At 37.0% G+C, this 10,667-nt stretch overlaps 1 long non-coding RNA gene across 2 annotated transcripts; it reads left to right on the top strand.

The window, feature by feature from the left end:
- The first annotated feature begins 7,491 nt into the window (after window positions 1-7,491).
- LOC130195700 (uncharacterized) lies at window positions 7,492-10,283 on the top strand. 2 transcript variants are annotated; one of them, XR_008832110.1, is made up of 3 exons: window positions 7,492-7,715; window positions 9,472-9,564; window positions 10,206-10,283. It is a non-coding gene; the product is annotated as an uncharacterized LOC130195700 (long non-coding RNA). The 2 variants fall into 2 exon arrangements; XR_008832111.1 differs by lacking the exon at window positions 7,492-7,715 and adding an exon at window positions 8,746-8,823.
- Window positions 10,284-10,667: the final 384 nt, after the last annotated feature.

Genomic DNA, 10,667 nt, shown 5'->3' with positions numbered 1-10,667 from the left:
AATTTTTTTTTTTGGGCCCAAAATTACATTTGCTTAAAAAAATAAAGGGAAATTTTTAAAACTTTAAAAATTTACCAAATTAAAAATTTTTAATTTTGCAGCTAAAAAAAAGGGGGTTAATTTTTAAAAATTCTTTAAAAATTTTGGGGGTTTTAATTTCTTTTTAAAATTTTATTAAATTTCCAAAAATTTCTTAATTAAAAAATTTTTTTAAAAAACATTTAAAAATAATTTAAATAAAAAACCCCCAAAAAGGTTTGGATTTTAAAAGGGGTTTTTTGGTTTCTTTTTTTTTTTAAAAAAATTAAAAAAAAGGAGGTTAAAAATTTCCCAAATTTTTTTTTGGTTTTTGGTTTTTTTTTTAAAAACTTTGCCTAATTTCTTTTTTAAAATTTTAAAAAAAAATTAAAATTTTTTAAAAAATTTTGAAGAAATTTTTTTTTTTAAAGGGGGGCAGTCAAAAATTTTAAAACATTTTTAAACCCCCTTTTTGGTGTGAAAAAGGGCAAGGTTTTTTTTTCCGGGGGTTTTTTTGAAACAATTCTAAAAAATTTTTTTTTTTTAAAATAAAAAAACTTTCCCCCCAAAAGCTCCCCAAAATTTGTTGAAAAAAAAGAAATTCCCAAAAATTTTAAAAAATTTTTACATTTTCTTTTTCTCCCTTTTTTTTAAAAATTTGGTTTCTTATTGGGTTTAAATTTTGGAAACTTTTTTTTAATTTTTTCAAAATCTTCTTTTACAACTTTTAAAAATTTTCCTTAAAAAATTATCTTTAAAATTTTTAATGGCCTTTTAAAAAGCCCCAATCTTTTCTAAAATTTAAATTTTAGACCCGGCAAAAATAGGGGGAAAAGGTTAAAATTTTTTTAAAATTTTTTTTTTAAAAAAAATATTGGAAAAGAAAATTTTTTTATCGGACAACAATTTTTAATTTTAAAAAAAATTTTTTTTTTTTAAAATTTCCCTTTTTTTTAAAACTTTAAACCTAACTTTTTCTTTTTGGGGGGAAAATAAACCTCTCAACTTTAAAAGTTTCCCAAAGGTTTTAAAAAAAAAAATTTTATTTTTTCTTTAAAAGGCCTTTTTTTAAACCTACCCTTTTAAAAGGAAAATTGGAAACGGTTTTTTGAATTTTTTAAATTTGGTTTAAATGGGGGGGCCGAAGAAAAACCCGGGGAGAAAAATTTATCTAGACCCAAACCAAAAAGGCTGTTTGGTTTGTAAAAAAAATTTTTAAAAGTTTTTTTGCCAAAAAAAAAAGCCCTTTTTTTAAAAAGGAAAAATTTGGGGGGTTTTTTTAAAATTTAATTAATTTTTGGGCCCCGCTTTTTGGTTGGGGGGTTTTAAAAAAGGGGGTTTTTTTTAAAAAAAAGCCCTTTTAAAGTTTTTTGGGGACCCCCGAAAAAGGAAACCCCCCGGGGGGCCGGGTTTCCAAAATTTTGAGAAACCCAAAAGAAATTTCCTTTGTGACTTTTAAAAATGTCCTTTAAACGTTTTGGAAAGAAAAAAATTTCAAAATTTTTTTTAAAAAAATTTTAAGAAAAATTTTTTTTATTGCCAAAACCCGGGGGAAAAACCGGGCTCAAATTAAAGGGGAAAATTTTAAAACCCCCCCGGCCCGGTGGCCCCCCAAAAAATTTTGAAATTTAAAATTTAAAAAACCCGGGTTTGAAAATTTTTTAAAAAAAAGGGGGCCCTTTCCAAAAAAATTTTAAAAAAAACTTTTTTTTTAAAACCGAAAATTTTTTAAAAAACTTTTGAAACAAAATTTTATTTGGGAATCTAAAAAAGGGAAAAATAAATTTTTTTTATGAAATTTAAAATTTTTTTATTCTTGTTTAAAAAATTTTTAAACAAAAAAATTTTGGGTTCCCAAAACTCAAAACTTGTAAAAATTAAGGCCAAAAAAAAGGGGGTTTTTAAATTTTTTTGAAATTTTAAAATTGGAAAATTTTAAAAAAAGGGCGGTTTTTCCAATCCCCAAAAAATTCGGGGGAAACACCGTTTAAAAAAAAGGCCCCTTTTAAACCCGGGGGTTTTAAAAATTTTCACGGAAAAATGGGAATGGTTTTTTTAAATTACCCCCCCTATGTTTGAATTTGGGGGTCTCAAACACTTTTTTTAAATTCCATTTCCTGAATTTGCCATTTCCAGAATTCGGAAATTTGGGGCAAACCCCTCAGGGGTTCAATTTTTTTTTGGGGGGGGTTTCTGTTAACCAAATTTTCTCCAATATTTCTTTTTAAAATAAGTTTTTAATTTTGGTTTTTCCTCAAGGGTTCAACGACAAAAGTTTTCCGTTTTTAGATGGTATATTTATATGCCCATCTCATTAGCATTACTTTTGACCGGGGCCCCATGAAGCAATGAACTCCTCGGTCCCCAAATCCCATAACGGAAATTTTTGTTAACTTTTCCCGTTTTATTGGGGGTTGTATCTTAAAACATTTTTTTTTGAATTGCTCTTAAATTTATTGGGTTGGCCGGCAAAAGGCAAAAACGGGCCCGCCCAAACCCCATTAAGAAACGGTTGGAACCCTTCCCTTTTAATTCGGGGGGTATTGAAACAGTCGAAAAGCCCTGTTTCCGGGGCATTTGACTTCCTTTTGGGTGGGAAAAGGGAAAACACTAGCTAAACCTTTTTTACCGAAGAAACTTTTGGGGTTTTACTTTACCCGTTTTAATTCCGGGTTTTCGGGAAAAAAAGGGTTTGTTTCCGAACTGGCGGCCACCGGTTTAGTTTCGAATGTAAAAAAAGAGGATAAAGTGCCGTGAGCCCCCAGCTCAGATAAAAGCTTTAAAAATTCTTGCTTCTAATAAAAAAGGGTGGACCTTCCACATTTTGAAACGGGTTGTTGTTTTATTAAGAAAATTTGGAGTGTTCTGTAAGCGAGTACTCAAAAAAACGTTCTGGTCAACTTTTTAGATTTTTCAGCTTCCCAAATTAAAAAGACTTGGGGTCAAATGGAAAATATATAAAAATTATTTAGAAAAGTGACACGGCCAGTTTTTTTATCCTTGTTGCGTTATTCGGATTTCTTAAGCCGGGGGGACCATGATTTGTTGGTTACTTTTAAGGTTTGAACTTAGTATGAAAAACCCTTATTTTGTTAAAAGTGTAAAAAGCTGGGGTTCAATTTTAAATTTTTTGAAATGAATCATGAGCCCCATATGTTTTGTTAGACTTTGAATAGGCCATAATGCGTGTTATTTGTTTTAAAAATTTTAAAGATTTTCAAAAAAGCACGGAAACTTGGGGTATTAAAAACATCTTTCTTAATTTTAAAGACTTTTTTCAATCTGCACCGGGTGAAACAACGGTTGCTTAGTGGGGGGTTTGTGGTCATTATGGTGTGCCCAAAAGAGCCCCGCGGAAAGGGGAAAAACCTTTTGCCAATAGGCCACCCCTTAGTTATCAAAAAGGGGTTGTTCTCTTGCTTTTCTAAAGTCATAGAAACCCATGGAGTTTTATGGTTAGATTCTATCAACAAAAACGCAGTCTAGTGTTGCAGCCAGAGAGACAGTTAATTTCACATACACGCACGTTTGTATCCCTAAGCCAAGCCATAGTTGATTGAAAGCTTCATTAATATCAACAAAGGTATGGGGGCTTCAAGTCATCTCATTCTCACTTTAAGTGACTTCTCACATCATTTGTACAACACATTTTAGCATCTAACCTCTGGTTATTATATATATATATATATATATATATGAGGAAGGCCACGGGTCCAGACGGCATCAGCTCAAGGCTCCTCAAATCCTGTGCAGACCAGCCAAAAGGGATAGTGAGCACGCCTTCAACTTGAGCTTGAGGCTGGGGAAAGTACCAGCTGTGAAGACCTCCTGTGTGGTACCAGTACTGAAGACCCGCGCCCAAGGACCTCAACAGCTTCAGGCCGGTGGCATTAACATCACCTGATGGAGAGGTTGGTCCTGTCCAGCTTCGCCCCCTGGTGAGCTCATCTGGACCCACTTCAGTTCGCCTACCAACCTGGCATCGGGGTGATGACGCCATCTTCCTGCTGCAACGATGCCGCCTCACCTGGAAGAGGCTGGAAACACTGTGAGAGTCATGTTCTTCTCCAGTGCCTTCAACACCATCCAGCCTTTGCTCTGAGGGACCAGCTGAGCAGTCCGGGGTGACCACCACCTCACCACATGGATCCTGGACTACCTCACCAACCGTCCACAGTATGTGAGGATAGGGGATGTGAGTCAGACCGGGTCTCCTGCAGCACGGGGCTCCACAAGAACCGTTCTGGCTCCATTCCTCACCATCTACACCTCGGACTTCAATCACAACTCCGACCACGCTCACCTGCAAAAGTTCTCTGATGGCTCTTTCACGTGGCCTGCCTCTGCCGACGATGATAGGGAGTACAGAGAACTGAACCAGGACTTTTGGAAAGGTGCCATGAACGCCTCCACGCCAACCCAGTAAGACCAAGGAGCTGGTGGTGGACCAGTAGTAAATGCTCTCCTCCGTACCAGTGAGCATCCAGGGACTGGACATTGAGATTGTAAAATCTTATAAGTACCTGGGTGTTCACCTGAACAACAAACTGGACTGGGCTGACCACGCACACACACTCTATAAAAGGGACAGAGCAGACTCTTTCTGCTTGAGGAGACTGAGGTCCTGAAGACCTTCTTGGACTCTGTGGTGGCATCAGCCATCTTTGATGGAGTGGTGTCCTGAGCAGCAGCATGGCAGCGGCTGACAGAAAGAGGCTGAACAAGCTGCTAAAGAAGGCCAGCAGCGTGCTGGGTGTCCTGTGGATGCTGTGGAGGTGGTGGGGGACGGGAGGATGATGGCAAAGCCTCGCCTCTGATGAACCTCCCACCCATGCAGGACACTCAGCTCTGCACCTCCTTCAGCCACCGGCTGATTCCTCCCCGTGTCTGAGGAGAGGAGCCTCAAGTCCTTCCTTCCTGCTGCTGTCAGGCTGCACAACACACTGCAGGAGATCATGGCAAACTCAACACTTGACTCAGCACTTTTACTTTGTTTTCCCTTGTATATTTAGTATTAGCATTTAGTTTTTCAGTATTTATGTTTGTGTTTTATAATTATTTCTATTAATGCTCTGATGTGCACCACTGCCGTGATTTTTGAAATTTCCCACTGTGGGACGAATAAAGGTATATCATATCATATATAGTTCTACTTTGTGAGCTGTTTTAGGTTTTAAAGTGTATTTTGAATATGAATCAGTGCAGCCCTATATGTTCTTGCAGACTTTAGAATAGGCCATGCACACTGCTTTAAGTTATTTGCCATTGAATAGACTTTTCAAATAAAGTCAATTAGGTAACTTGTGAGTATCTCAACAAACATCATAACTATAATTTCTAAATGCAGTCTTCTTTCAATCTGAATTCAGGTGACACACAATCAGGCTCCTGCTGTGGCAGTGGACACGAGACGCTTTTAGACTGGACTACATATGATGGATGTGACCCAAATAGAGCTACAGTCAGGTAAGGGAGTATTGTAAACACTGTTGTCTCTATATATGTTGACCTGTACATGATGTAGCTCTATCAAGATAGGGATGTGTTCTCATTGCTTTTCTGATGCAGCATGTCAGTCAGCTAACTCATGGAGTTATTGATGGACTCAGATTCAGGGATGAGTCTTAATCTAAAACGCATATATATCTAGTGTTGCAGCCAGAGAGACAACTCTCACACACACACACACGTTTGTAACCCTAAGCCAAGCCATAGTTGATTGAAAGCTTCATTGATATCAACAAAGGTTTGGGGTTTTCAGGTCCCTAAGGGCCAGTGTTTTACTCAATTGCATTTCTCAGTACTATACATTGACTTGTGTATGTAGAATATACACTAGTCTAAACTAGTCTATCCTTATGCAGCCCTGGTGTTTAGTCAAACTATAAGTGACTTTATATCACTTCAACAAAACATTTCAGGATCTAACCTCAAGTGAAAACAGGTGTAAATGTATACTTAATGAGCTGTTGTATTTGTCAAAGAGGTATTTTGAACATGCTCCATTGCAGTCGTAATATGTTGTTAAAAGATAACAACCTCTGGCTACACACAGTTCATGGTCCATCCTTATGGGGCCCGCCCTGATTTCTATCTCACTTTAAAGGATTTCATATTTAACCTCACACACACACTTTTTCTAGTGTATCCTTATAGGGCCCTGTCATCTCATTCTCGCTTTAAGTGACTTCACATCATTTGTACAACACATTTTAGCATATAACCTCCGGTTATTATATATATATATAGTTCTACTTTGTGAGCTGTTATAGGTTTTAAAGTGTATTTTGAATATGAATCAGTGCAGCCTCCTATATGTTCTTGTTAGACTTTAGAATAGGCCATGCACACTGCTTTAAGTTATTTGCCATTGAATAAACATTTAATAGACTTTTCAAATAATGTCACTTTGTTAACTTGTGAGTATCTCAACATACATCATAACTATAATTTCTAAATGCAGTCTTTTTTTCAATCTGAATTCCAGGTGACACACAATCAGGCTCCTGCTGTGGCAGTGGACACGGAGACGCCTTTAGACTGGACTACCTCTGATGGATGTGACCCAAATAGAGCTACAGTCAGGTAAGGGAGTATTGTAAACACTGTTGTCTCTATATATGTTGACCTGTACACGATGTAGCTCTATCAAGATAGGGATGTGTTCTCATTGCTTTTCTGATGCAGCATGTCAGTCAGCTTACTCATGGAGTTATTCGATGGACTTCAGATTCAGGGATGAGTCTTAATCTAAAACGCATATATATCTAGTGTTGCAGCCAGAGAGACATTTAATTTCACATACACGCATCGTTTGTAACCCTAAGCCAAGCCATAGTTGATTGAAAGCTTCATTAATATCAACAAAGGTATGGGGTTTCAGGTCCCTTAAGGGCCAGTGTTTTACTCAATTGCATTTCTCAGTACTATACATTGACCTGTGTTTAAAGAATATACACTAGTCTGAACTAGTCTATCCTTATGTAGCTCTGGTATTTTAGTCAAACTATAAGTGACTTTATATCATTTCGACAAAACATTTCAGGATCTAACCTCAAGTTAAAACAGGTGTAAATGTATACTTAATGAGCTGTTGTATTTGTCAAAGAGGTATTTTGAACATGCTCCATTGCAGGCTGTAATATGTTGTTAAAAGATAACAACCTCACACACATAGTTCATAGTTCATCCTTATGGGGCCCGCCCTGGATTTCTATCTCACTTTAAAGGATTTCATATTTAGCCTCACACACACACACTTTTCTAGTGTATCCTTATGGGGCCCTGTCATCTCATTCTCGCTTTAAGTGACTTCACATCATTTGTACAACACATTTAGCATTAAACCTCCGGTTATTATATATATATATAGTTCTACTTTGTGAGCTGTTATATGTTTTAAAGTATATCTTGAATATGAATCAGTGTAGCCCCCTATATGTTATTGTTAGACTTTAGAATAGGCCATGCACACTGCTTTAAGTTATTTGCCATTGAATAGACTTTTCAAATAAAGTCAATTCGGTAACTTGTGAGTATCTCAACAAACATCATAACTATAATTTCTAAATGCAGTCTTTTTTTCAATCTGAATTCCAGGTGACACACAATCAGGCTCCTGCTGTGGCAGTGGACACGGAGACGCCTTTAGACTGGACTACCTCTGATGGATGTGACCCAAATAGAGCTACAGTCAGGTAAGGGAGTATTGTAAACACTGTTGTCTCTATATATGTTGACCTGTACACGATGTAGCTCTATCAAGATAGGGATGTGTTCTCATTGCTTTTCTGATGCAGCATGTCAGTCAGCTTACTCATGGAGTTATTCGATGGACTTCAGATTCAGGGATGAGTCTTAATCTAAACGCATATATATCTAGTGTTGCAGCCAGAGAGACATTTAATTTCACATACACGCACGTTTGTAACCCTAAGCTGCTTCATAGTTGATTGAAAGCTTCATTGATATCAACAAAGGTATGGTTTCAGGTCCCTTAAGGGCCAGTGTTTTACTCAATTGCATTTCTCAGTACTATACATTGACTTGTTTTTAAAGAATATACACTAGTCTGAACTAGTCTATCCTTATGCAGCTCTGGTATTTTAGTCAAACTATAAGTGACTTTATATCATTTCAACAAAACATTTCAGGATCTAACCTCAAGTTAAAACAGGTGTAAATGTATACTTAATGAGCTGTTGTATTTGTCAAAGAGGTATTTGAACATGCTCCATTGCAGGCCGTAATATGTTGTTAAAAGATAACAACCTCACACACACAGTTCATAGTCCATCCTTATGGGGCCCGGCCCTGGATTTCTATCTCACTTTAAAGGATTTCATATTTGACCTCACACACACACACTTTTCTAGTGTATCCTTATGGGGCCCTGTCATCTCATTCTCGCTTTAAGTGACTTCACATCATTTGTACAACACATTTTAGCATTAAACCTCCGTTATTATATATATATATAGTTCTACTTTGTGAGCTGTTTTAGGTTTTAAAGTGTATTTTGAATATGAATCAGTGCAGCCCCTATATGTTCTTGTTAGACTTTAGAATAGGCCATGCACACTGCTTTAAGTTATTTGCCATTGAATAGACTTTTCAAATAAAGTCAATTTGGTAACTTGTGAGTATCTCAACAAACATCATAACTATAATTTCTAAATGCAGTCTTTTTTTCAATCTGAATTCCAGGTGACACACAATCAGGCTCCTGCTGTGGCAGTGGACACGGAGACGCCTTTTAGACTGGACTAGCTATGATGGATGTGACCCAAATAGAGCTACAGTCAGGTAAGGGAGTATTGTAAACACTGTTGTCTCTATATATGTTGACCTGTACACGATGTAGCTCTATCAAGATAGGGATGTGTTCTCATTGCTTTTCTGATGCAGCATGTCAGTCAGCTAACTCATGGAGTTATTCGATGAACTTCAGATTGAGGGTTTCGTCTTAATCTTAGACTCGTATATCTAGTCTTGCAGCCAGAGAGCCAGTTAACCTCACACACACATTTGTTTCTGGTCCATCCTTATGGGGTCCTGGGATTTCTATCTCACATAAACTGATTTCATGGTTAACCTCACACATGCACACACTTTTCTTGTTTATCCTTATAGGGCCCTCTCGTCTCATTCACACTTTGAGTGACTTCACATCATTTGTACAACACATTTCAGCATCTAACCTCAGGTTATTACATGCATATATTGTTATACTCTGAGCTGTTATATGTTTTAAAGTATATCTTGAATATGGACCAGTGCAGCTCCCTATTTGTTCTTGTTGGACCTCTAGAGCATGCCATGCACTCTGCTTTAAGTTATGTGCCGTTTAAGAAACTGTTTTCAAATAAAGTCATTTTGGTAACTTGTGAGTATCTCAACATGCATCATTACTATAAGTTCTAAATGCAGTCTTTTTTTCAATCTGAATCCCAGGTGACCAACAATCAGGCTGGTGCTGTCGCAGTGGACAACTCTTCAGATATGACTTCCCTTGGTGAATGTCTCTCAAATGCAGCTACAGACCAGGTAAGGGAGTAAGGTACACACTGATGTCTCTATATATGTACACGATGTAGCTCTATCAAGATAGGGATGTGTTCTCATTGCTTTTCTGATGCAGCATGTCAGTCAGCTAACTCATGGAGTTATTCGATGAACTTCAGATTGAGGGTTTCGTCTTAATCTTAGACTCAGTATATCTAGTCTTGCAGCCAGAGAGCCAGTTAACCTCACACACACATTTGTTTCTGGTCCATCCTTATGGGGTCCTGGGATTTCTATCTCACATAAACTGATTTCATGGTTAACCTCACATGCACACACACTTTTCTTGTTTATCCTTATCGGGCCCTCTCTTCTTATTCAAACTTTGAGTGACTTCACATCATTTGTACAACACATTTCAGCATCTAACCTCAGGTTATTACATGCATATATTGTTATACTCTGAGCTGTTATATGTTTTAAAGTATATCTTGAATATGGACCAGTGCAGCTCCCTATTTGTTCTTGTTGGACCTCTAGAGCATGCCATGCACTCTGCTTTAAGTTATGTGCCGTTTAAGAAACTGTTTTCAAATAAAGTCATTTTGGTAACTTGTGAGTATCTCAACATGCATCATTACTATAAGTTCTAAATGCAGTCTTTTTTTCAATCTGAATCCCAGGTGGTCAACAATCAGGCTCCTGCTGTCGCAGTGGACAACTCTTCAGATATGACTTCTTGGCGAATGTCTCTCAAATGCAGCTACAGACCAGGTAAGGAGTAAGGTACACACTGATGTCTCTATATATGTACACAATGTAGCTCTATCAAGATAGAGATGTGTTCTCATTGCTTTCTGATGCAGCATGTCATGTCAGCTAACTCATGGAGTTATTCGATGGACTTCAGATTGAGGTTTCTGCCTTAATCTAAAACAAGTTAAAACAAGTATTAACTTGAGGTTAGATCTAAATGTTTTGTTAAAGAAGATATAAAGTCACTTATAGTTTGAATAAAACCCAGGGCCCCATAAGGATAGACTAGAAACAAACATGTGTGTGTATGTGAAATTAACTGTCTCTCTGGCTGCAACACTAGATATATATGTGTAAATGTATACTTAATGAGCTGTCCGCATTTTCAA

The sequence above is a fragment of the Pseudoliparis swirei genome, chromosome 6, assembly GCF_029220125.1.
Source record: "Pseudoliparis swirei isolate HS2019 ecotype Mariana Trench chromosome 6, NWPU_hadal_v1, whole genome shotgun sequence".
Taxonomy (NCBI): Eukaryota; Metazoa; Chordata; class Actinopteri; order Perciformes; family Liparidae; genus Pseudoliparis; species Pseudoliparis swirei.
The sequence above is the reverse complement of the archived record's forward strand: the minus strand, read 5'-3'. Positions and strand labels throughout refer to the sequence as shown.